This window comes from Epinephelus fuscoguttatus, linkage group LG6 (assembly GCF_011397635.1).
Source record: "Epinephelus fuscoguttatus linkage group LG6, E.fuscoguttatus.final_Chr_v1".
Taxonomy (NCBI): Eukaryota; Metazoa; Chordata; class Actinopteri; order Perciformes; family Serranidae; genus Epinephelus; species Epinephelus fuscoguttatus.
The window spans coordinates 877,054-903,352 of NC_064757.1; the positions used below are offsets into that span (position 1 = coordinate 877,054).

Here is a 26,299-nt window from a genome sequence, read left to right on the forward strand (position 1 = left end):
GTTTCGCAAATGCACATGCTCTGGTTGACAAATATAATTTTTATGCAAACTTGTAATATAAATTTGGAAATGCACACACTCTGCTTCACAAATCTTATTTTGAGGCACACTTGTAATATAAATTCACAGATCATGCGAATCACTGAAAATACATTTACAACCTCTTTACATTTGTGATAAAAATCTGTGTGATGAATTTTGAAACTCCCCTGACGTCGCAGGTCAACGAACGTCACCATTGGCTGATAAATCTGTCAATCAAATTTATGATTCTGATTGACAGATTCATCAGTTAATCAGGTGTGTTTCCTTTCAGCCAATTGTATGGCTCCTTACATTTTCTCCACACTTTTCAACCAATCGCAGAGCTACTGAGCTACTGTTTGCAGTGTTCAAACGCGCTAGACTGAAACAGTGGAAGAGACATGGATCGATCTCAACCTGTAAGTAACACATTTATCTTATTATCCCCTTGTTGTAAATCATGCAATGTTATTGAATTATAATGAGTTGAAGCGTTCTGCTTAGTCAAATAACATGATTGAATGAACATAAACTATGAATACAGCCTTCCCGCCTTTCTGAAAATTGACCTCCATTCTTCTTAACCCTCTGCGGTCCAGAACCGCGCCGGCGCGTCAAAATCACGTGACCGATTTAAGATGACGTAGCAGCAAGACACAGCCTCACTGAGTCTCCGTTTCAATTTGTGTTGAAAGTACGAACTTCAAACTTTGTACCACTTTTTAAATTGTGTTGATAGGCCATATAAAACCAGACTTATGATAAATCATAAACACCACGATTTTCCTGAATATTTTTGTCACGTTTGGTGCAGGAAGTAATAGTAAAAACGGGCTTTTCGGCCTGACTAAAGTGCTGAAAGCAACAACAGCAGGAAAAAAAAAACCTCCCACCACACCCCCTTTCCTATTGGTGGAAAAATGCGCCACATCAACCAATCAAAAAATAGTATGGCAACAGCAGCATTTGTTGCTACGAAAGAGGGGAAGGTTTGTGGGAGTTACAGCGGCAAGAGAGAAACAGCGATAGCGATAGTGAGCGGAGAAATAGTTAGAGATTTGGTGATATTTAGCGTGTTTGGAGTGTATGGTTAGTGTGTAGTGTAGTGTGTTTGGTGTATAGTGCAGTGTGTTTAGTGTGTATTGCAGTCGTTTTTTTGTTTTGCATGTCAAAACAATGAGGCGACTCCTGAATGTGGAGCAGGCACTGCATCTCCTCTTTGAGCAGGATGCAGCGGAGGGAAACGCGGATCCTGACTCGGAGCCAGAGAGTGAGGACTTTGATGATGAAGGGGATGATCCATCGTTTGTGTTGGAAGAGGAGAGAGAGGAAAAGGAGCCTCTGATGAGTGCACCGAGTGGCACCCGGAGGTCCACACAGAGGAGGGGACGGCATAGCGTGCCCACACGGTCACGGTCTCGGTCTCCACTGACACAGGCGGCAGAGCCAGAGCCACGCCTCCACTCTGAGCCCTGGAAGACAGAGGAGGATGCTGACACTGCCCCAGCAGTAAGCAGGTTCCAGCCACGGAGAACACCAGGAGTCCAGGTAGAGACACTTTTTCCACACAGTCCAAAAGACCTGTTTCTGTTGTTTTTTGCCACTGACACAGTCAAGCAAATCTGCAGCAACACAAACAAAAATGCTGCAAAAAACAAGGAGTTAGGGAAAAAGTACAAATGGACTGACATAGAGACAGATGATCTGTACAAGTTTTTTGGTCTTCTTATGTACATGTCTTTGGTGTCGCTGCCAAGTCTCCAAGACCACTGGAGACAAAATCACATTTTGTCTGTACACCTGCCAGCCAAAGTGATGACACGAGACAGGTTCAGATCCATATTTTGGAACATCCACCTCAGTGATTCTGAGGAGGATGTTCATAATGACAGACAGAAGGGAACACCAGGCCATGACAAATTGTTTAGAGTCAGGCCTCTTTATGATGATGTCCTCAGTGCCTGCCAGGCTTATTACCACCTGAGAAGGGAGCTGGCAGTGGATGAAAGGATGGTGGCGACTAAGGCAAAAACTGGCATGACACAATATATGAAGGACAAGCCAACTAAATGGGGGATTAAACTTTTTGTATTGGCCGAGTCAAGCAGTGGCTACACCATCAATTTCAGCATATACACTGGCAAGGCAGTAACTGTGAGTGAACATGGGCTGTCTTATGATGTGGTCATGAAGCTTATTCAGCCATCCTGTCTTGGCACTGGATATCACGTCTACATGAACAATTTTTACACCAGTCCCAAACTATTCATGGACCTGGCCAGCATGAAATTTGGAGCGTGTGGCACCTACAAGGAGAGCAGAAAAGGATGCCCCAGAGGGAGGGAAAATGCTCTCACCAAAAGATGTGAAAGAGGATCAGTGAGATGGATCAGAGAGGGCCCACTTGTGTTTGTGAAGTGGATGGATACACGGGAGGTGTGCTCCACCATCCATCCTGCATTTTCAGGTGGCACAGTGCGGAGAAGGGTGAAGGACAGAGATGGACGCTGGGCTGTGCGAGACTTTCCCTGTCCCACACCAATCATGGCCTACAACCAGAGTATGGGTGGGATTGATCTGTCAGATCAGCTCATACAGTATTACTCCACCCACAGAAAAACTGGTCACTGGTACAGGACCATGTTGCTGCACTTCTTGGACATTGCAACAACAAATGCCTTCATCTTGCACCGTGAGATGAGCAATGCCAAGCAGGTGCAGCCCATGACACATAAAGATTTCATGGTGGAGCTGGTCAGTCAGCTTTGTGGCATGGACAAGGAAGGTGTTCCTCAGAGCAGGAGAGCTGATCATGTTCCTGTGCCCATTGTCACAGCCACAGATGCAAGCCAAAAAGCCACAAAAGGCAGACAGAGGTGCAAACATTGCCTCCAGGTGGACAACAGGAGGAGTGACACACCCTGGAAGTGTCAGGCCTGTGATGTGCCCCTCTGTGTTGTGGTGGACAGGAACTGCTTTTCAGAGTGGCACAAATAAGTTGTGTGGTATCTGATTGTTTTGTAAATAGTTGTAAATAGTTGTTCAAAAAACGCCTGAGGCATTGCCTGCATTTTCATGTAAATAGTTATATATAACTTTGTTGTTTGCTAAATTTGTTCATAAGTTTTTGAGTTCACAATTTATATTTCCATTCTAAGTTACAAAAATGGTTCGTTAGACATGTTTGTGGTTTTCACAGTCAAAAATCAAACTTTTTCCTACTCAGATTTTATGTTTTATGTGTGATTTTAGGTCCAGTGTGTTAATACAGTATGCCAAAATGTAAAAATAATTGTAAAGTCATACAGGTGAGGTTGTGCTGAAAAGAATGATACCAAACAAGGCAAGGTAAACAGTTTTTTAAGGTGAAATTTAAAGGTAAAATGAAAAGTAGTCAAAAACGGCCAATTATCCCCTAGACCCCAAAGGGATAATGGCAGGGTTTCCCATTTTTTCTAAAGCCCCCACTATTCCCCATATTGGGGACAACCCTCCATTCCGAAACCCCGCCGTTCCAACCCCCCACCCCCACTCCGAAATTAATTGTCTTTGTTGCTGTTTTATTCGGGGTTTTAATCATTTAACACTGTGTTGTTTACTGTTGCCATGACGACAAGGAAGTAGAAACGATGTTGAAAGTTATCATTTCAACCCAAACCATTATCTTTTCTTAACCTTAACCAAGTGTTTTTTGTGCCTAAACCTAACCAGACCTTAACGGTGTGCATTCGTGAAAAACCCTGCGTCCTCCGACTCACGTAACCACTCATGTAACATCTTGACTCAGGGTTCCTACATTTTAAGGCAAGTTAGATTTAAGACTTTTTTAATACCCCACTTCCGGTTGAGGGTGCATGGAGTAGAGACGTTTTAACCTCTAGCTCCTGCTATATTTATCTTTAAATACACCCCGTCTGTGAATAACTACCTGGCAACCATCTGAGATTCTGTTTATTACTTTCATAGCCGTTTTCACCTCCTTTTATTGGTAACGATGGCTCCCAAACCAGTCAAACCGAGCAAAAAAGCAGAAGCTGACACTGCTGTTAGCAAAGCTGATTTAGTCACTATACTGTCAGACCACAGATTAGCTTTGCTCTCCGAGCTCAAAACATAGTTTAAAGAACTGAACAAGAAATTTGATGGGCTCCAGACTGTCACCAGTCACCACAACAGGTTAAAGGAAATGACCACTTGAGAATAAAAATACAGACAGTACTTACCCTCATGCCAACAAGAAGTCCAGTGTAGTTTTTCACAACAATCCACAAAACTCGTTCAGGGTATCGGAGGATAACAGCTAGCCGGTGAACTCACATCCAAAATCAATTTTGAAAATGTAATAAAACTCTGCTAATGCATTTCAAAAATGTCAGAATGTCTCATCCGTCGTAATCCAAGTGCCCTGAATCTTGCATGCAAAATAACTTGAAAAGACAACTCACGAGAACGTTATAAGAACGTCTCTGAACGTTCTCGAGTCTCATGCAGGTTGCCATGGAAACACAGCACGCCTGCAGGCTAACTGACCATAGTGAGAAATTATGCTATAAAAGTGGAGTAAATTATGTCTTCAAGTGTAAAAAGGGTGAGGGTGAGTAAGTACTGTCTGTATTTTCATTCTCAAGTGGTCATTTCCTTTAACCTCGTTGGAGGAGAACGCTGAGACTCTTCACCAGTGGCTGGAGAAGGTGGAGGCCTCCTACGGTTCGCTTCAGGCTGACAACCAGAGGCTAACATGCTAAGCTAAGTGACCCAGAGGGTAGGAGCAGGAGGAGTAATATCCGGCTGGTCAATGGTGAGGAAATGGTCTGAGGAGACCAGCATGGCACTGAGGGACTGTTTTGGAACAACTGACTGGGGAGTGCTGTGCAGTCCACATGGGGAGGACATTGACAGTGTGACTGACTGCATCACAGACTACATAAACGTCTGAATGGAAAACACCGTACCGATCAGGAATGTACGTTGCTTCTCCAACAACAAGCCATGGGTGACCCCTGATCTGAAAGTGCTTCTGAATGAGAAGAGGATTTTTATATCAGGGGACAAAGAAGAGCTCAGGAGGGTCCAGAGGGACCTTAAAAGAGAATTCAGGAGGGGCAAGGATAGCTACAGGAGGAAGATAGAGGAGCGCCTTCAACACAACAACGTAAGAGAGGTGTGGAGAGGCCTGAACACAATCTCTGGCCACAACAACAACAGCGGGGGGGCCCAGAGTCCGGAGACTGGGGGTGGGCGAATGAACTGAACTGCCAGACATTAAAAGATACAGCACATGCTGCAACAAATTTCATTGTCCATTGTGCAGCTCAACAGTTTATCAACCCACTAAGTTGAGCCAAGTACAGGCTCATCTGGATAGCCACTTCACTCATGCAGTTGTCCATGAAGGTAAGATTTGGAAACATCTCTCAGAAAATGCTAATAAAGTTACCATGTGTCAGTCTATGCATTAATACCAGATATGCACAATAATGACATTTTCCTGACAGATCTGGTGGTCTTGATGGCTGTTCCTCTGATGACGGTGTTTAGGATTGTCAGTTGTGCACATATAACTTGTCCTTTTCCACATGTAATAATTTATTTAAATGTTGTTATGAAGACATAGCCAGAGATTTGCTTTCTGGAGGAATGAGGCCAGAAGCTTGCTCCAGGAAACTCTTCAGCCAGTGTACAGAATGCCAAAACGGATAGCCCAACTGAAGATGTCCCCGCTCACATGCAGGCAGTCAGTGACCGTACCCAAAATGAAAAAAGACTTATGGACTTCATCATACAGTCACAGGGAGCAGTGCAGCATTTGGTGGTACTTTGATAACTATTACATTTTACACACTAAATAACTGAATTGATTCACCCTCTGCCATTGTTAGGATATTATACATAACATAATATCATAATTATATTTGTCCTTTGGTTTATTTACAGGATGTGCTTAATGGAAAGCCATCTAAGTGGTTTCCTCAGAAACCCTCATACAAGGAGCCTGTGTACATAGACAGTGAAGAGCAGCAGGACACCCTGTTTGCCTGTCTTAAGGCCATGTTGGAGAAAACACCAACAACACTGAGCTTTACCGATGAAGTAGACTTCATATGTGGTGTTCTTTTTCCTGAAGTAAGCATGACTGTGTAATGCATTTCTGTGTGGTTACTGATTTTCAAAGCTTCCCCTCTCACTCTCATTTACATATACAGTGGTGGAAAAAAGTTTTCGGACACCCCATGCATTTGTGAAATATTACATTAAGAATCACTCTTAGGTCTTAAAATGCAATTACTTTTAGTACAGTCACAGCCAAAATACTAAATAAATCCTAAAAAAGCCATTAAAAACTTAAAATTGATTGGTTCCATAAAAACACATAAGAAATTTTGAGTATTGGGTCATTTTGGTACCAGTGATGAAGGTCGTTCTTTTTATTAAAAGACACAATTTTTGTTGCCAAGCTTCGTGTCTACATAAAGCCAGCACATTTGAAAGCTCTTCAGACACAAAAATGGCTAAAACAAGGAACCTAACGCAGGAAACACACCTGAAGATAAAGATTCTCAGCCAGGAAGTGTACAGCTGCCACCAGATAGCCAGGAAGTGCAGATGCAGTCCTTCAGCAGTTGGATACACTCTGCAGAAATACAGACGAACCAACAGCTTGGAAGACAAACCAAGATCTGGGCGTCCAAGGGTTTCTTCAGCAAGAAATGACCGCATCCTGATCCGCATGTGTAGGCAAAACCGCCAAATGACATCACAGGAGCTTCAGCAGCAGTGGTCAAACCAAACTGGTGTCCAGTGTTCCACCCGCACTGTACGTGGCCGACTTTTAGATCATGGCTTAAGGTCCTACAAGGCTATCAAGAAGCCCCTGATCAATGAGAGACAGAGGTTAGCCCGGCGTCGGTGGGCCCAGGCACACAAGAACTGGACAGCCAGGAACTGGAAGAAGATTTTGTGGTCAGATGAGTCCAGTTTCCAGCTTTATCTTACTCCTACTAATGTGAGGGTACGCAGAAGGCCAGGCGAAGCATTATCTCCAGCATGTACAGTACCTATTGTCAAGCATGGTGGAGGCAGTATCATGGTTTGGGGATGCATGAGTGCTGCTGGTGTTGCTCATCTCACTGTCTGTGATGGCACATTGAACTCTACCAAGTATTGTACCATTCTCGAAATCCACATGCTCCCTTCTGCGCATGCACTGTTCCGTCGAGGTAAAAACTGGATGTTTCAACAAGATAATGCCCCTTGCCACACATCCAAGGCCAGTAGAACTTGGCTGCAGGAGCACAGTATCCAGGTCTTCGTGTAGCTCAATCCCCGGACATGAGCCCCATTGAAAATCTGTGGTGGATTATCAAATGTCTGTTTCAAAGCATAAACCAAAGAATTTAGAAGAATTAAAAGCAGCAATTCAAGAAGAATGGGACAAGATTACCCCTCAACAGTGTGAAAGGCTCGTGGGGAACATGCCAGCCAGGATTAGAGCTCTACTACGTGTCAATGGCAGGACTACTAAATATTAATTTGATGATGTGATGGTTTATTTATTTTTTGTTCACTTTTGAACATATTCTCTGTTATCTGTTGACTTTGATACCGACAATGTTGAGAACTGACATATTGAAACTGTCAAGAATTTAGTTTTGTTAGTTTTTCCTTGTAAACAATAAACAAAAAAATATAATTTGTATTTGTTTGTATCTGTCTAATGCAGCCACACCTTTTGAAACACAAAAAAGATTTTTCCCCAAATATTTCATGATAATATTTGAGATTGTGTAAAATTTTAAGGGTGTCCGAAAACTTTTTTCCACCACTGTACAAATACATATATATATATATATATATATATATATATATATATATATATAGACATATATATAGATATATACAACAGAGTGAGAGGGGAAGCTCTGAAAGTAAGGTATATATATATATATATATATATATATATATATATACATATATATACATATATATATACACATATATATATATATATATATATATATATACACACACACACACACATATATATATATATATATATATATATATATATAACCCACAGTAATAAGGAAAAAACAACACATACTGGCCATTTTTACACTTATTCTTTGCTGTGGGATGGTCCTCAACCAAGAGTTGAAGGTCAACCAGCGTGGTTGTGTTGGTCACTCTGGCACGTACAGCAGCATGTCCAAGCTGTTCCCACAAGTGTTCAGTTGGGTTGAGGTTTGGACTCCAATCAGTTGCCATACACCTGTGACTGACACACACCTAGCAGCACCTGAAGCTCAGAACAAGAGTGAATACCAACAGGAGAATGTTGCAGGGGATTTTGGCACATTGTTTTGGGGTGTTACCCACTTGTTTAGCTGTGTTGCTCATTCCACTAATGCATGATCCTTACAAGTAGTACCTCGTTGTAAAGGTGACTAATCAGGCTTTCCAACAATATAAAATACAACACCAATTGGTATAATTAAAGGAGAGAAATAATTGACTGAAATAACGTTTCCAAACCTTTTTTGCGGAGTTAAGTATAATGTGCTTGTGTATATTCTGGCAGTAGGCACTCATATATGGACTGACTGAGCTAAAGAGGCTGTCCTCACAGGAGGCTGAGCAGGCCTCTCTCTCTGGTCCAGTTTATGATCAAAGGTAAGGGTGGATAATTACATTTTCAAATGCAATTTGAAGTAAAATATCAACTCTGCAATCATTGTGTTCTCTGTTACCAATTTAGTGAAGTGGAAGACTTCATACAGAAGCTTGTAAAGAGAAGGAAGATCGAGGAATGGAATTTCCATTAAAAATGGGAAGAAAAAAAACTTGTCTCTCTGACTTTTTATTTCTTATTGATTGATTTTTGTGCATTTTTATATATTTATACATGTTCAGTTTAATATTTTGAATCTGTCCCCACAGTAATCCTTGTGTTTTATATTTTGTAATCTTTAATACCTGGTGAGGAGTCAGTCAACTTTTGATGGAGATCTGAATTGTACATGCAATTTTTTTTTTTTTTATTTTATTTCTGGGTGTACTTTATTATTATACCATTATACTAAATTAAAAATTAAAAACCAGTGTTGGGCAAGTTTCTAGTTAAGAGTAATTAAATTACTTTTTACTCCTCTAAAAAGTAATCACAGTTCTGATCTGTTTACTTAATTTCACAAGTAATCAGTTACATTACGAGTTACTCCATTCCCTCAAAAAATAAATAATAATAAACAACACAGAACAAATTCTAGCAGGACAGCGGAGCGTCCCAACACTGTGCAGCCCAGGACGGGTGTTTAAGCTTGGGTGAGAGGAGCAGAGAGGACCATGGAGGTCAGGCGGGGTGGGCCAACACTGTGTTACTGGCTATTACTAATTAATTTCTCCTATTTTTGAAATTACAATAATGCGTTACTAAATAATGAGTTACTACTCAACACTGATTATAACTATTTAATAAAAAAGTAGTATTTGGGTACAACAAAAAATAAAAATAAACAATGAGTGAGTTTTTAATAAAAAAATCAGGTAATTGCAGCCTCCACTTTGTAAATTAAACGGTCCTAAAACTGCGGTCCTGAAACTGCAGCCTCCGTTATTGCAGCCTCCGCTTGGTAGGTGGCAGGTGGCGTTGTGACGGAAATTGAAGGGTCCGAAAACTGCGGTCCTAAAACTGCAGCCTCCGGTACTGCAGCTTTCCACTATTGCTACAAGTACAGCAGAATTTTTTTTTATTTTTTCACTGACAATAAATTGATCCCCTACATCTGGGTGTGTGAATACCAAACTATAATAATATCTGACCACGCTCTACTTGTGTTGAAACTTAATCTACCTGAAGCAAGAGGTGTTAGAAGAAACTGAAGGTTCAATTCCCTTTTATTAACAGATGAAAATTTTGTGAAATTCTTATCAGATCAAATTACCTTATTTTTAGAAATCAATATGACCCCAGATGTTTCCGTTTCAACTGTTTGGGAGGCACTAAAGGCATTCTTAAGAAGTCAGATTATATCTTTTATTGCTATTAAGAAAAATAAGTCGCAAGCAAAACAATTAGAACAAATAGCCCAATTTGATGAAAGCTATGCTCAATATCCCTCTCCAAACTTACACAAGGAACATATGAAGCTTAAAGCAGACTACGACCTTGTCTCCACATACTCCATTGAAAATCTGCTGCTTAGAAATAAAAGCACTACAGTGGTGGAAAAAAGTTTTCGGACACCCTTAAAATTTTACACAATCTCAAATATTATCATGAAATATTTGTGGAAAAATCTTTTTTGTGTTTTAAAAGGTGTGGCTGCATTAGACAGATACAAACAAATACAAATTATATTTTTTGTTCATTGTTTACAAGAAAAACTAACAAAACTAAATTCTTGACAGTTTCAATATGTCAGTTCTCAACATTGTCGCTATCAAAGTCAACAAATAACAGAGAATGTCTTCAAAACTGAACAAAAAATAAATAAACCATCACATCATCAAATTAATATTTAGTAGTCCTGCCATTGGCACGTAGTAGAGCTCTAATCCTGGCTGGCATGTTCCCCACGAGCCTTTCACACTGTTGAGGGGTAATCTTGTCCCATTCTTCTTGAATTACTGCTTTTAATTCTTCTAAATTCTTTGGTTTATAATTTGAAACAGACCTTTTGATAATCCACCACAGATTTTCAATGGGGCTCATGTCCGGGGATTGAGCTGGCCACTCTAAGACCTGGATACTGTGCTCCTGCAGCCAAGTTCTACTGGCCTTGGATGTGTGGCAAGGGGCATTATCTTGTTGAAACATCCAGTTTTTACCTCGACGGAACAGTGCATGCGCAGAAGGGAGCATGTGGGTTTCGAGAATGGTACAATACTTGGTAGAGTTCAATGTGCCATCACAGACAGTGAGATGATCAACACCAGCAGCACTCATGCATCCCCAAACCATGATACTGCCTCCACCATGCTTGACAGTAGGTACTGTACATGCTGGAGATAATGATTCGCCTGGCCTCCTCGTGCCCTCACATTAGTAGGAGTAAGATAAAGCTGGAAACTGGACTCATCTGACCACAAAATCTTCTTCCAGTTCCTGGCTGTCCAGTTCTTGTGTGCCTGGGCCCAACGACGCTGGCTAACTCTGTCTCTCATTGATCAGGGGCTTCTTGATAGCCTTGTAGGACCTTAAGCCATGATCTAAAAGTCGGCCACGTACAGTGCGGGTGGAACACTGGACACCAGTTTGGTTTGACCACTGCTGCTGAAGCTCCTGTGATGTCATTCGGCGGTTTTGCCTGCACATGCGGATCAGGATGTGGTCTTTTCTTGCTGAAGAAACCCTTGGACGCCTAGATCTTAGTTTGTCTTCCAAGCTGTTGGTTCATCTATATTTCTACAGAGTGTATCCAACTGCTGAAGGACTGCATCTGCACTTCCTGGCTATCTGGCGGCAGCTGTACACTTCCTGGCTGAGAATCTTTATCTTCAGGCGTGTTTCCTGCGTTAGGTTCCTTGTTTTAGCCATTTTTGTGTCTGAAGAGCTTTCAAATGTGCTGGCTTTATGTAGACACGAAGCTTGGCAACAAAAATTGTGTCTTTTAATAAAAAGAACGACCTTCATCACTGGTACCAAAATGACCCAATACTCAAAATTTCTTATGTATTTTTATGGAATCAATCAATTTTAAGTTTTTAATGGCTTTTTTAGGATTTATTTATTATTTTGGCTGTGACTGTACTAAAAGAAATTGCACTTGAAGACCTGAGAGTGATTCTTAATGTAATATTTCACAAATGCATGGGGTGTCCGAAAACTTTTTTCCACCACTGTATATACGAACAGCACTGTATACGAACATGGTGAAAAGGCGGGGGACATTTTGGCTAGACAACTGAGGGGTGCGAGAGCCAAACAAATTATCAGTGGGGTGGTCTCTCAGACTGGCAATGTTACTACAGACCAACAAGAAATTAATAATATCTTTAAAGGTTTTTACTGTAAACTTTATACTTCAAGCAATTCCTCCAATCTTAATGCCATGCAGGACTTTTTTAAGGATCTAGGTATCCCATCTCTGTCCCCAGATCCGGTCTCAGATTCGGATAAACCATTCACGCAACAAGAAATAACAGTAGCCATTAAATCACTACAAATTCAAAATTCACCAGGTCCAGATGGTCTGCCGAGTGAATTCTACGTCACATTCTCTACACAGCTAACCCCCATTTTGTCAGCCATGTTTTCAGACTCACTGAAATCATGATCTCTCCCAACCACTTTAAATCAGGCGTGTATAACGTAACTGGCAAAAAAATAACAAGGATCCTTTAGACTGCAGATCATACAGACCAATCTCTCTGTTAAACACAGATTGTAAAATACTAGCTAAAATACTAGCTCGCCGTTTTGAAGATGTTTTGCCTAGTATTATATCTCCAGATCAGACAGACTTTGTCAAGAAAAGATGCTCCTTTTTTAGTATCCGGCGCTTGTTTAACATTATGTATTCTTGCCAGAACTCTTCAGAATGCCTTCTTTCCATGGATGCAGAGAAGGCATTTGATAAAGGAGAATGGGATTGCCTCTTTGAGACCTTAAGGAGATTCAGATTTTTTTTTTTTTTTTTTTATATATATATATATATATTTTATATACTTTATTAATCCCCCTGGGGGGAATTTCAATTTTTTCACTCTTTTGTCATTAACACACAGGTCTGAAAGACACACACATGCACAAACAGGACCTATACATGCACAAAGTGGAGAGATGTCAGAGTGAGGGGGCTGCCTTGGTCAGGCGCCCCAAGCGGTTGGGGGGTTTAGTGCCTTGCTCAAGGGCACCTCAGCAGTGGCAAGGAGGTGAACTGGCACCTCTCCAGCCACCAGTTCACGCTCCATATTTGGTCTGGACTTGAACAGACGACCCTCCAGTTCCCAACCCAAGTCCCTATGGACTGAGCTACTGCCGAGGAAACGTTCATATCCTGGATCAAACTATTGTACTCCAGCCCCTCAGCTATGGTCTTGACTAATAATTTATACTCACAACCTTTTGATCTGCATCGAGGAACTCGCCAGGGATGCCCTCTGAGCTCTCTTCTTTTTGTCCTGGCCACCGAGCCCCTGGCTTTAGCCATAAGATCTAATAACTCCATACCGTGTATAAACAGAGGAAACACAGTACATAAAGTATCCCTTTATGCCAATGATCTCCTTCTTTATGAGTCTCATGCTGAGACTGCAATTCCTTTAATCCTTCATCTGTTACAGCAGTTTGGGGAGATCTCAGGTTATAAATTAAACCTCCATGAAAGCGAGTTATTCCCATTAAATCTGGACATTTCAACACTTCAGAACATCAGATTACGTTTCAGAATAACTATGGATAGCTTTACTTACCAGGGAGTTACAGTGACAAAGAATTTTACAGATCTCTTTAAGCAAAACTTTGGTAAACTGATGAGCCAAACAGGATTTGGGTAATTGGTCCCCTCTCTCCATCCCCCCATAGGCAGAATTAACGCAGTCAAGATGACCGTGCGTCCAAAGTACTTGTTTCAGTGTTTGCCTGTATTTATCCCTGGTACACATTTAAAAAAATTAGACTCAATAATATCACTCAATATATCAATATATTTGGAATGGTAAACAGCCACGCTTGTATAAAGATTACCTGTAAAGAGCGAAACATGATGAAGGTATGGCCCTTCCAAATTTCAGATTTTATTACTGGGCAGCCAACTTGTCATACTGGACTCACCACCATCTAGACAAAAATTGTCCTTCCTGGGTAGGCATGGAGACACATCTTTGTGGCCCTGTTTCTCTACCAGCTCTAATTGGCACATCAATGCTTTTACCTCGAAACCTGTCCAATATTACTCCAGTAGTCAGTAACTCCCTCAAAATCTACTCACAGTTAAGAAAACATTTCAATCTACAAGATACATGCCTTTCTAGCCCAGTGGCATTTAATCACCCTTTCCCACCTTCAATACTAGATACAGCATTTCATCTGTGGCATGGGAGGGGCCTGAAATGTTTCAATGAAATCTTTATTGTTAACTAATTTGCCTCTTTTGAACAGCTGTCAAAGAAATTTAGTATACCCAGTTCCCATTTTACATATTTACAGATTAGGCATTAATGGGTTTGTCCCCGATTTCCTAATAAACCCTCTAACAAAATAATTGACAACATCATGTCCTCTAACCCCACAAACAAGGGCGGAATTTCATTTATACTTGGGCTAATCTCTAATTTAGACTGTCCTTCCTTGTATGGTATCAGAACCGCATGGGAACAGGATAGGCAAATAACAATCAATGAGGGAACTTGGGATAAGATTCTGAAAAGAGTTCACTCCTCCTCCATGTATGCTTGATGCTCTTTCCTTCAATTTAAAGTGGTACACCAGGTGCATCTCTCCAAATCCAAACTAGCTAAAATATATCCACAGTCCATATTCACAGTTTAACTTGATCCAAACCCTCTCATATCACTATTCGGAATTACTCCCGAAGGTATGCAGCTACCTGTGGGGGGTCAGAAAGTTGTTGCCTTTACTACCCTCCTGGCTTGGCTCCTGATACTTTTTTTTTTTTTAATACTTGTCTGCATTGGTCTTCATAGCTTAGCGCCACTAAAGGGTGTAAGCTTCTTGTGAAGATTGATGCACTGTTAATCTTGCAGTCAAGTATTTTATACCCATAATGCGTGGTTGTGACCATCACCCACCCTCCCTGGAGACTAGCCTAACAGCCTTTATTGGAAAAACTTCCTAATATGAGTCAGAGAGGGCCGTGATACACCAAAGTGTGTCAGGGGGAAAGTAAGGAAACAAGCAAGGGGGAGGGGGTAGGTGCTTAAGTCCTGAGTTATATAGTGACAGTGCATGCGGAGAAGAAGGAGGAAAAACAAACAAATGAACAAACAAATGAAAGAAAGAAAAAAAACAGGGGAGAAACAGGCAGTGTAGCTGATGTGTTGTAGCCTTGAGGTGGTTGTGCTTCATGCTCCTGATACTTTTGACGTGGAAAGATGCTGCCCCACCCTCTTTCACTGGATAAGGGATGTGTTGTTTAACCTGAAGCTTGAAAAAAATCAGGTATACACTACAAGGTTCCAAAAAGAAATTTGTTCAAGTGTGGACGTCTTTCCTGACATTCTTTGACAAGCCCTTGACACACGTTTTTCGACACATCAGACCTGGATGGGCTGCTTCTGCACATGTCTTATTTCAAGTCCAATACTTTTTATTTTTCAATTTCATTTTACCTTACTGAGTGCCTTTAAATACCCAGGATCTCTAATTAAGTTCATATTGATATGTGCATACCATGTTGTACATCTCTCCTCTCTGTAATGTGAAACAAGTTTAACCAACAGAGTGACAGCAGGGGGTAAGGGTTGTGCGTTTTTGGGGTGGGTATTGTGTTGTTGTTTTTTTGTTGTTTTTTTGTGCGTGTGTATATATCTGTGTAAATTGCAAATTCAATAAAAAGAACTTTGAAGAAGACTTTTTAATACCAAGTGGGATCAAATTTAAGGCTAATTTTACAATAAGCAATAACAACTAGAAAAAAGAACATGAACCAACAGATTTCGGATAACATGACCCCTACTCACTCATTTGGCTTGTATGATTATTGTTTTGTTACCCTGTTCAGGCACCACAGTAACTGTGCAGACATGCATCCTAATGTTGCTGCTGACCCTGGTGATGGTATCAGAGATGGGGGAAGAGGTGTGGCAGCGACAAGGCTAGAACACAACAGGGAAACACTTGGCATTTGTTGGCAGGTTTTCTTGGTGATTTTGTGTTTCTCACTCTTTGGGATTCAACTGCCTTGATTCCCATTGTGCCAAGTTTGAAAAGCTTTTTGAATAACATACACCAAATCTCTTATGCATTATGTTTACCTTTGTCAGCCATGCTGCACAATCTGGTTTAAATAGCCAATTCTTGTTGAATTTGCACTTCCCCATGTCGTCCAGTGTACAGTAATTTTAAGGACCAGCAGGAACCCTGCCATCTGGTTTCTTCAACTTTGACTCAGGAGCAAATATCAGCCTTTAAGCTTGAAAAAAATAAATATCTGACATTTATCGTGGTAAATATCTGTATCGACTGATATAATATTTTATTGTTTTAACATTTTAGTGGTTAGCACTGTCGCCTCACAGCAAGAGGGTTCCTGGTTTGATCCCAGGTGGGAGCCCTTCTGTGCGGAGTTTGCATGTTCTCCCCATGTCAGCGTGGGTTTTCTCTGGGTACTCCGGCTTCCTTCCACAGTCTAAAGACATGCAGGTTGGCGATTGGTTAATTGGTGACTCTAAATTGTCTGTAGGTGTAAATGTGAGTGTGAATGGTTGTCTGTCTCTATGTGTCAACCCTGTGACAGTCTGGTGACCTGTCCAGGGTGTACCCTGCCTCTCGCTCAATGTCAGCTGGGATAGGCTCCATCCCTCTGTGAACCTCAAGAGGATAAGCGGTTACAAAAATGGATGGATGGATAACTTAGTGCCTTTTAGAACATTTTAAGGACCAGCAGGAATCCTGCCGTCTGGTTTCTTACTTTCACTAAGGAGCAAATATCAGCCTTTAAACTTGAAAAAAATAAAGATCTGACATTTACTGTGATAAATATATGTATCGACTGATATAATATTTTATTGTTTTAGCATTTTTGGTCATATCGCCCAACCCTTTGATAAAGCTGCGTCTTGTTGTCTCATTACTTGTCAATTGTGCATTAAAAAAGTCATGTTATAATCTTTATTATTTGCCATACTGAAATGTACAAACTTGCAAAAAGCATTGTCACTAATACCCCTTTCAGACCCAAGACAAATGGGGTAAGTCACTTGGGTTTTAGCTCAGTGTGAAAGGACTGCCACAGATCAAATAGCTCAGCTCCACTACCCACATCATTAGGTAGTGCCTGTGCCCCAGGTCACTCAGTCTGAATGAGGGGGCTCTACACAGCTGCTAATAACCCAAATTGTCAGTATGAAAGAATTATAATGATTTTACCTTGTCCAAGACCGGCACTGACAACACCTTCACCACCTAAAAGGAGAGTGAGAGTGAGAGAGAGAGAGCTCTATTTAAATCTATTTGTAGAAAGCCTTAGCATATATTCTGTTTCCATAGTCCCATAAAATTTGATTCATGTTGCTTTACTACATCAAAGACATTATTCAACAAACTTCTAATGCAATTTCACTGACCTGGGGTACTAGATTTGGCAACTGATGGACTCTCATTCATGCTCTCCTCATGAGCCCTGCCCAAAACTAGTAGATAGAAAAGAATATAAAGAATAGAGTAGAACAGAATATTTATTGTCACTCAGATGGAACACATAAAGTACCATAATGTGTTGTGTGACTCTATTGTCAATAATACTGGGGTTCTCATGTTCTGATACCTACTGAATTCTTCAAAGTCACTCACATGGCATCGGTGAACATGTTAGCAGAAGCATGGTCAAGATAATCCTATATCAATCCATATATAAATTGGAAAATACCAAATGGCTGCAACAAACGGCATCAACCATAACTCACCAGTTGAAATCTCATTGTAGAGCCTTCTCGTCTGAGGTGTGCTGATGTGTGGAAAGCTCTTATGTTAACCAAACTTATTCAAAACTGCAATTTGATGTTTGCACAGTGCACCAGTGACTCCAACTGGACACATGCAGCATCCAGTTGCTGTGTTGACATTGTACTTCAACTCTGATGTTTTGCTTGAAACCACGTACTGGTTCTGGTCTACCTGTAAAAACGATGCAAACCATGTATTTCATTTTACATCATAATAGAAAATATTACAAGACAAAAATACAACACATACTCCAAACTGGTGCAATCTTTCCACATTCCACATCACTTTCATGAAGGACACACTTTAATCTGGAAACCCCAGCCCTTCTGTTGTTTGCTATGTCAGTGAGGCAACCAATGTAGTAGGCCATCCTGGTGGCAACAACATCTACCAGCTGAGTAGCACTGTATGCCTTCATCCTGTGGAGGATCTTCTCCTTCACCACATTGGCAGAACACTCCACAAAATTGATAGTGTTGTCTCCTGTTGAAAGATCATTGCGAAGACAGACTCTTCATGTCTCCCATGCACCTGTAGTCATCATACAACAGACCATTAATCGGTAAGGCTGCAGATAGTTATAGCATACAGAAAGATGGTTATAGTGTATTGCAAATATAGTGATCACGTGTTGTATGAAGCCTAAGAAAGAGAACACACCTCTGCGAGGTGGTGTAGGAATCCAAGATATTTCATTGCAACATGATCAGGAAGACATCTTTGTACTCTATCACTAAGTACAGTAATAGAGTTGAGTTAGCATATACAAGGCTCTTGAATAAATGTGGCAGCTGTGGTCGGTCTTGCTTAGCAACATTATTGTGTGCGCTTGGTGGAACATGCACAGAAGCAGGCTGGCTTTAGGGAAAACTACATGGAGGGACTGCCGCAGAGATCTGCAGTCCCTCGTCATGATGAGTTGAGGCTGTTCCCGTCCAAAAAAATACCACTAGGCAAAAAAGGTTAGCAGTAGTTGAAGTCCTCATGTAATGGTGGACTGGCTCTCTGATGTCATTATGAGCACACCCAATGGCAATGCTCCAGCCATGGAGTGGGTGAGAAGGACAAATACCTGGTGAACCCACAAAGATCATTTCTCCACTCTCTCTCATCTTTGTGTGCACCCATTTCATGGCCTGGGTACATATGGTGATGACCACCTGACGGTCTTCAGTTTTTGGCATATTTGCGCTGGTTTCCCCTTGCACCGTGTTGTACTGATCTAGCCTATCCTTGAGGTCTACCAGCATCTCCCCTCCTGACGGTGAACTATAAGTTCTCTGGAAAAGCTTGTGGTAAAGCCTGCAAAAAAGGAAGAAAGACAGAAACATGTAAAGCAGGATCACATATATTAAAGGTATTTAATATACTGTACATACAATTCACCTGTAGTAGTAATAATAATAATAACAACCATCAAACTCTGGGGCTGAAAACTGAAGCCAACATGAAAGTGCCTAAGACTGCAGTTCTTTGTACAGACACTTGAGGCTGACTCCAGAAGCCAGTCAACCCCACACTCTGCCATGTTGAAAGGCCCACCTTTACAGCCGACATAAACATGTTTGTTAGAAAAACAATTTTTACAAAACTCACCAATTTACCTTTTTTTCAGGTTTAAAGTTAAGCACGTTTCAAGACCAGACTGCTCTAAATGACAGGCTGTCTGTTGATAGTGTCCTCAGAATCTCAGTGAGATCCACCCCTCAGTCTTCCACAGCTCCACCCTCTCACCCAAATATAGTCATTTCTGGTTCCACAAAACCAAGATGGCTACTGTGAAAATGCCAGACGTGAGGCTTCAAAATGAGAGTCTACAAACCACTGGGTGATGTTGTGGTAGTTATTATTTTTACAGTCTATGACTAATAATTATCATTTTAATTTACGTTCAATAGCTAGCTGACAAAGTAAAGGCTATATAGATCAAAGTTTATATCACTCTTTTCCAACACTGCAGTTACTGTATTTCTTTTAATTTTTTTGTTTGGAAAGGTAATATCAAAGAGTGTACAAAAACTTTTGTTCTATCTTTACATGAAACCCTTTTCCAGTTTTTAATATACACATTTATGTGCATATGCACAGAAAGAGGTATTTAAAAGCTGCAGTTCTTGTTCCTCGTAAATTAGTTGTAAGAAAAACTTTCTGCCCTCCAGCTTCACTTCCAGAAGTATATATACATACATACATACATACATATACACATATACAGTACAGGCCAAAAGTTTGGACACACCTTCTCATTCAATGCGTTTTCTTTATTTTCATGACTATTTACATTGTAGATTCTCACTGAAGGCATCAAAACTATGAATGAACACATGTGGAGTTATGTACTTAACAAAAAAAGGTGAAATAACTGAAAACATGTTTTATATTCTAGTTTCTTCAAAATAGCCACCCTTTGCTCTGATTACGGCTTTGCACACTCTTGGCATTCTCTCCATGAGCTTCAAGAGGTAGTCACCTGAAATGGTTTCCACTTCACAGGTGTGCCTTATCAGGGTTAATTAGTGGAATTTCTTGCTTTATCAATGGGGTTGGGACCATCAGTTGTGTTGTGCAGAAGTCAGGTTAATACACAGCCGACAGCCCTATTGGACAACTGTTAAAATGCATATTATGGCAAGAACCAATCAGCTAACTAAAGAAAAACGAGTGGCCATCATTACTTTAAGAAATGAAGGTCAGTCAGTCCGGAAAATTGCAAAAACTTTAAATGTGTCCCCAAGTGGAGTCGCAAAAACCATCAAGCGCTACAACGAAACTGGCACACATGAGGACCGACCCAGGAAAGGAAGACCAAGAGTCACCTCTGCTTCTGAGGATAAGTTCATCCGAGTCACCAGCCTCAGAAATGGCAAGTTAACAGCAGCTCAGATCAGAGACCAGATGAATGCCACACAGAGTTCTAGCAGCAGACCCATCTCTAGAACAACTGTTAAGAGGAGACTGCGCGAATCAGGCCTTCATGGTCAAATAGCTGCTAGGAAACCACTGCTAAGGAGAGGCAACAAGCAGAAGTGAAGGCAAAGGGGCCAACAAGTGCTAAACACCTCTGGGAACTCCTTCAAGACTGCTGGAAAACCATTTCAGGTGACTACCTCTTGAATCTCATCGAGAGAATGCCAAGAGTGTGCAAAGCAGTAATGAGAGCAAAGGGTGGCTATTTTGAAGAAACTAGAATATAAAACATGTTTTCAGTTATTTCACCTTTTTTGTTAAGTACATAACTCCACATGTGTTCATTCATAGTTTTGATGCCTTCAGTGAGAATCTACAATGTAAATAGTCATGAAAATAAAGAAAACGCATTGAATGAGAAGGTGTGTCCAAACTTTTGGCCTGTACTGTATATATATGCTAGGAAACCACTGCTAAGGATATATATATATATATATATATATATATATATATATATATATATATATATATATATATATATAACAAATTGGGACACCCATATGGATATTTAATATCAATTTTGACAATACTGAGAGATTCAAGGAATATACCTAAAAAAAATTAAAACTGAAGAAAAGACTTTTTAAAACTTTCTGTAAATTGTAATTTTTTTTAAAAAAATGCAATTTCTGGTGAAGAATAAATAAGGACACCCAGTGCCCAGGTCGTGCTGTCAAAGCAAGTTCACCCCGAGAGCAGACCGCAAGATGCTAAAAGAAGTCTCCAAAAACCCTAAAATGTCATCACAGGACCTACAGCAGTTTCTTGCTACTGTTGATGTGAAAGTGCATGCCTCTACAATCAGAAAGAGACTGAACAAGTTTAACTTTCATGTGAGGTGTGATGGGTGATGCTGGGAAACTGTTATAATAAATAAATGTGAAAACAATTAGTCCTCAGAGACACATGAACAATTAACACTGATGAACAATTAACACACCCACGTGTCTGCAATTAGATGAGTGGATATAAAAGCATGCGCAAAGTGGTGCAGAAAATACCAATGGCTGCTTTAGCAGTATTATAAGACATTGTAAATGGTGCAACGCAAAGAGAGTGTGTGTTAAGAGACAGAGAGGATTGGCACATGATGACAACTGGCTCATCAGCCGCTTCAAAGCCAGCTTTGACCATCATATCTCTAAATGTTGAAGGTCTGTCTGCAACCAAAGAAGAACTTGTTGCCAAACTCTGCAGAGAGCATCATTGTGATATTCTCTGCCTTCAAGAAACCCACCGCGGACCCAAACACCCCTGCCCTCGGGTGGAAGGCATGGCCACTCTCATAGAAAGACCACATGAGAAACATGGAAGCGTCATGCTTGCAAAAAATGGGACAATCAACATCAAAGAGCGATGAAAACAACACTGAGGTCCTAACCGCTGAGCTCAGAGGAATTGCCATCACCTCTGTCTACAAACCACCTCCCACACCTTTCCTGATGCCAGAAATACCATCATCTGGGAAACCAAGGATAGTGATTGGAGACTTCAACAGCCACAGCTCACAATAGGGATACACTGGAAACAACGCAAATGGAGATGCAGTGGAAGCATGGGCCGAAACCAACCAGCTCTACCTGATCCATGATGCTAAACAACCAAAGTCCTTTAATAGTGGGCTATGAAAAGTCGGCTACAACCCTGATATCGTGTTTGTCAGCCATAGCATCTCTGGATTGAGCAAGAAGCTGGTACTGGAGCCACCACCAAAAAACCAACACCACCCCATTGGCCTTATAGTCAATGCTGCAGTTACCCCAGCCACAGTTCCTTTCCAGAGAAGATTCAACTTTGGGAAAGCGAACTGGCCTGGCTTCCAAGAAGATCTTGAACGGAAGATCACCCACCTTCCAGCAGACCCAAAAAACTATGAAATCTTCACCAAGCTAGTGCACCAGGCAGCCCGGAAGAACATCCCAAGAGCCTGCAGCACTCAATAAATCCCCAGCCTTGATGCTCCAAGCAGCGAACTATCAATCAATTCAATCAGTTTTATTTATAAAGCCCAATATCACAAATCACAATTTGCCTCACAGGGCTTTACAGCATACAACATCCCTCTGTCCTTTGGACCCTCACAGAGGATAAGGAAAAATTCCCCCCAAAAAAATGGTAGAAACCTCAGGAAGAGCAACTGAGGAGGGATCCCTCTTCCAGGACGGACAGACATGCAATAGATGTCGTACAGAACAGATCAGCATAATAAATTAGAGAGAGAGAGAGAGAGAGAGAGAGAGAGAGAGATGCAGGACAGACGGTAATGACAGTAGCTTACAACAACATTAATGAAAGTAATAATATTATCGTTATAGTTCTAGCCACTGTGGTACAATATGTTGAAAGTATATATTAGTATCTGGCAGTATACATGTGTGATAATAATCATATGTGTATAATAACAGTAGAAGCATTCCTCCCTTCTTCCCCTCCATCCGTTTTTCCTCCTTCCTCCTTACTTTCTTTCCTTCCAGGTTGAAAAAAGTTTCCCTTAAACTCACAACTCAGAAATACAGTCAGCAGCTGGTTGAAGTCACTTTAGATCACTGATCCAGGGAATATGCCTCACATCCACTGAAAGTAGAAAATATGAGACAAAATAATGATGATGATGATGATGATGGCAGCAGCAGCAGCAGAAGCAGGAGGCACCTGGCAGGACCACGGCAGCAGCACAACCACACACGTCACGCTATCCAGGCACCGCTGCGATGAGTTAATCTGAGAGACAGTGGAGCACAAAGGCTCCAGAGAAGAAGCTGAGTTAGTAACATCCAGAATGGCCGAGTTAGCAAGATGCAGTAATAGAATACGAGAGAGAGAGAGAGAGAGAGAGAGAGAGAGAGAGAGAGGGAGAGAGAGAAGGAGAGAAGGTGCCCGGTGCGTTCTCAGAGCGCAGTGTTCTGGTGGGATAATAAGGCACTATGAGCTCTCTAAGATATGACGGAGCTTGACCATTTAGAGCTTTATAAGTTAACAGTAGTATTTTAAATTTAATTCTGGATTTTACAGGGAGCCAGCGCAGAGAAGCTAAAACAGGAGAAATATGATCTCGTTTCTTAGATCCTGTTAGTACACATGCTGCTGCATTCTGAATTAGCTGGAGAGTTTTTAAGGACTTATTAGAGCTACCTGATAATAGAGAGTTACAGTAATCCAGCCTTGAGGTAACAAAAGCGTGGACCAATTTTTCTGCATCTTTTCGGGTCAGGATAGGCCTAATTTTCGCAATATTACGCAGATAAAAAAATGCAGTCCGTGAGGTTTGCTTTTAAATGAGAATTAAAAGACAAATCTTGATCAAATATTACTCCGAGGTTTCTTACGGTACTGGTAGAGGCCAGAGCAATGCCATCTAGAGAAACTATGTAATCAGATAAAGAGTCTCTGAGTTGTTTGGGGCCAAGAACAATAATTTCAGTTTTGTCTGAATTTAACACCAGGAAATTGGTGCTCGTCCAGGTTTTTATGTCTTTAAGGCAGTTATGGAGTTTAGTTAATTGATTACTTTCTTCTGGCTTCATCGATAAATACAACTGTGTATCATCCGCATAACAATGGAAATTAACAAAGTGATTTCTAACGATGTTGCCTAAAGGAAGCATATATAGAATAAATAGGATTGGTCCGAGCACAGAACCTTGCGGAACTCCAAAACAAACTTTAGTACGTAAGGATGATTCATTATGAAGGTCAACAAACTGAAAACGATCAGATAAATAAGATTTAAACCAGCTTAGTGCAGAACCTTTTAGGCCAATTAAGTGTTCCAGTCTCTGTAGCAGAATTTGATGGTCAATAGTGTCAAACGCCGCACTAAGATCTAATAAAACAAGTACAGAGACAAGTCCTTTGTCTGAAGCAATCAGAAGGTCATTTGTAATTTTAACTAGTGCTGTCTCAGTGCTATGATGCACTCTCAATCCTGACTGAAATTCCTCAAATAAATTATTATCATGGAGAAAATCACACAGCTGGTCTGCGACTACTTTCTCAAGGATCTTTGACATAAAGAGAAGATTAGATATTGGTCTATAGTTGGCTAACACCTCTGGATCCAGGGTGGGCTTTTTTAGAAGAGGTTTAATTACAGCTACCTTAAAAGACTGTGGTACATAGCCTGTTAATAAGGACAGATTGATCATATCTAATATATGAGTGTTAACTAAAGGTAAAACCTCCTTAACCCTTAGATGCATGACCTACCAATACCTACACTCTTCCATAAGTGGGGTCAAAAATGACCCCAATTAGAATCAATGCATTTTATGTGATAAACTTAAGCAATTTCTTTCATTTTGGTTAAAGATGATGATTTGTATTATATTTTGGTCAACAAAAGAGTGATTTAATGATTAACATGTTCATTTATCACTTTTTATTAACATCATATTGACATCATTGAATAATAAATAATAGTATAATAGGCTACCTAACAGGTTACATTTTATTACAAGGAAGCAATAAATATCATACTAAGTCTGCTTATATCTACACAACAAATGCAGTAATGTTACACACACACACACACACACACACACACACACACACACACACACACACTTACTAATGACATCACTGAATAATCAATAATAGCATAATAGGCTACCTAACATGCGCGCAAGCACACACACAAAAGTGGTAAGATTTTATCACAAGGAAGCTATAAATATCTTAGTAAGGCTGCTTATCTCTACACAACAAATGCAGTAATGCTAGCTAGCTAACATTACAGTACTAACATTACATAGTAGTTAGCTAACTAGTACCTACACTGTAGTTAGCTAGTGTTAGCTAACTACAAAGTAGGCTGATTTGATGACAATACTATACTTTATCACACAAAAGTCATGGATGTAGAAAATAAGTTCACATTTTATAACGTCATATGTATTCCAAGATATAAAACGAATATAATACCAACATGTCTGCTGCTGTATAAAAATCCTCCTGGGTGGTGAGACTGCTGGCATTAGATGTGTAAGTGCAACAGTAAATGTATACCTGACAGTCACAGTCAATAAGAATCAAAGATTCCTAGGTCTAACCCTTGATATTCCATAGGAAATGCTAGGGGTCATTTTTGACCCCACTTATGGAAGAGTGGGGTAGTGATACAAAAACAACAATTTCTTAAAATGTATACAATTTTTTTTTAAATGCAAATGGCCTCATGTCAAAAACATGTTTCATGAGGAATACCTGGAATATGAAATGATAAAAACTTTTAATTCCATAGATAATGAAGAAAAACAACCCCTGGGGTCATTTTTGACCCCACTTATGCATCTAAGGGTTAAGTAGCCTAGTTGAGATGGGGTCTAAGAGACACGTTGATGATTTAGATGAAGAAATCACTGTGGTCAATTCTTGAAGAGAAATTTGGGAGAAACAATCTAAATATATATTAGGTCTTACAGCTGTGTTTAAGGTTAGATAGGTAGGCCTACTATCTGAGGACAGGAGGTCATGAATTTTGCCTCTAATAGTTAGAATTTTGTCATTAAAAAAGCTCATAAAATCATTACTGCTAAGGGCTAAAGGAATACAAGGCTCAATAGAGCTTTGACTCTCAGTCAGCCTGGCTACAGTGCTGAAAAGAAACCTGGGGTTATTCTTGTTTTCTTCTATTAAAGCTGAGTAATAGTTTGCTCTGGCATTGCGGAGGCCCCTCTTATAAGT

The 26,299-nt window shown here is 40.5% G+C and overlaps 1 protein-coding gene and 1 long non-coding RNA gene across 2 annotated transcripts in view; both read right to left on the minus strand.

Annotated features, from left to right (window-relative positions):
* LOC125890289 (uncharacterized) overlaps positions 1-19,884 on the minus strand; it is a 31,649-nt gene extending 11,765 nt beyond the window's left edge. The window contains exons 1-3 of the long non-coding RNA XR_007449524.1: positions 17,611-19,884; positions 17,272-17,337; positions 17,075-17,110 (exon numbers count right to left, since the gene is read on the minus strand). This is a non-coding gene — a long non-coding RNA (uncharacterized LOC125890289). The remainder of the gene's footprint in view (positions 1-17,074; positions 17,111-17,271; positions 17,338-17,610) is intronic.
* Positions 1-26,299, minus strand: part of traf2a (Tnf receptor-associated factor 2a) — a 185,055-nt gene that overhangs the window by 118,246 nt on the left and 40,510 nt on the right. The gene's annotated exons all lie outside the window — the stretch shown is intronic.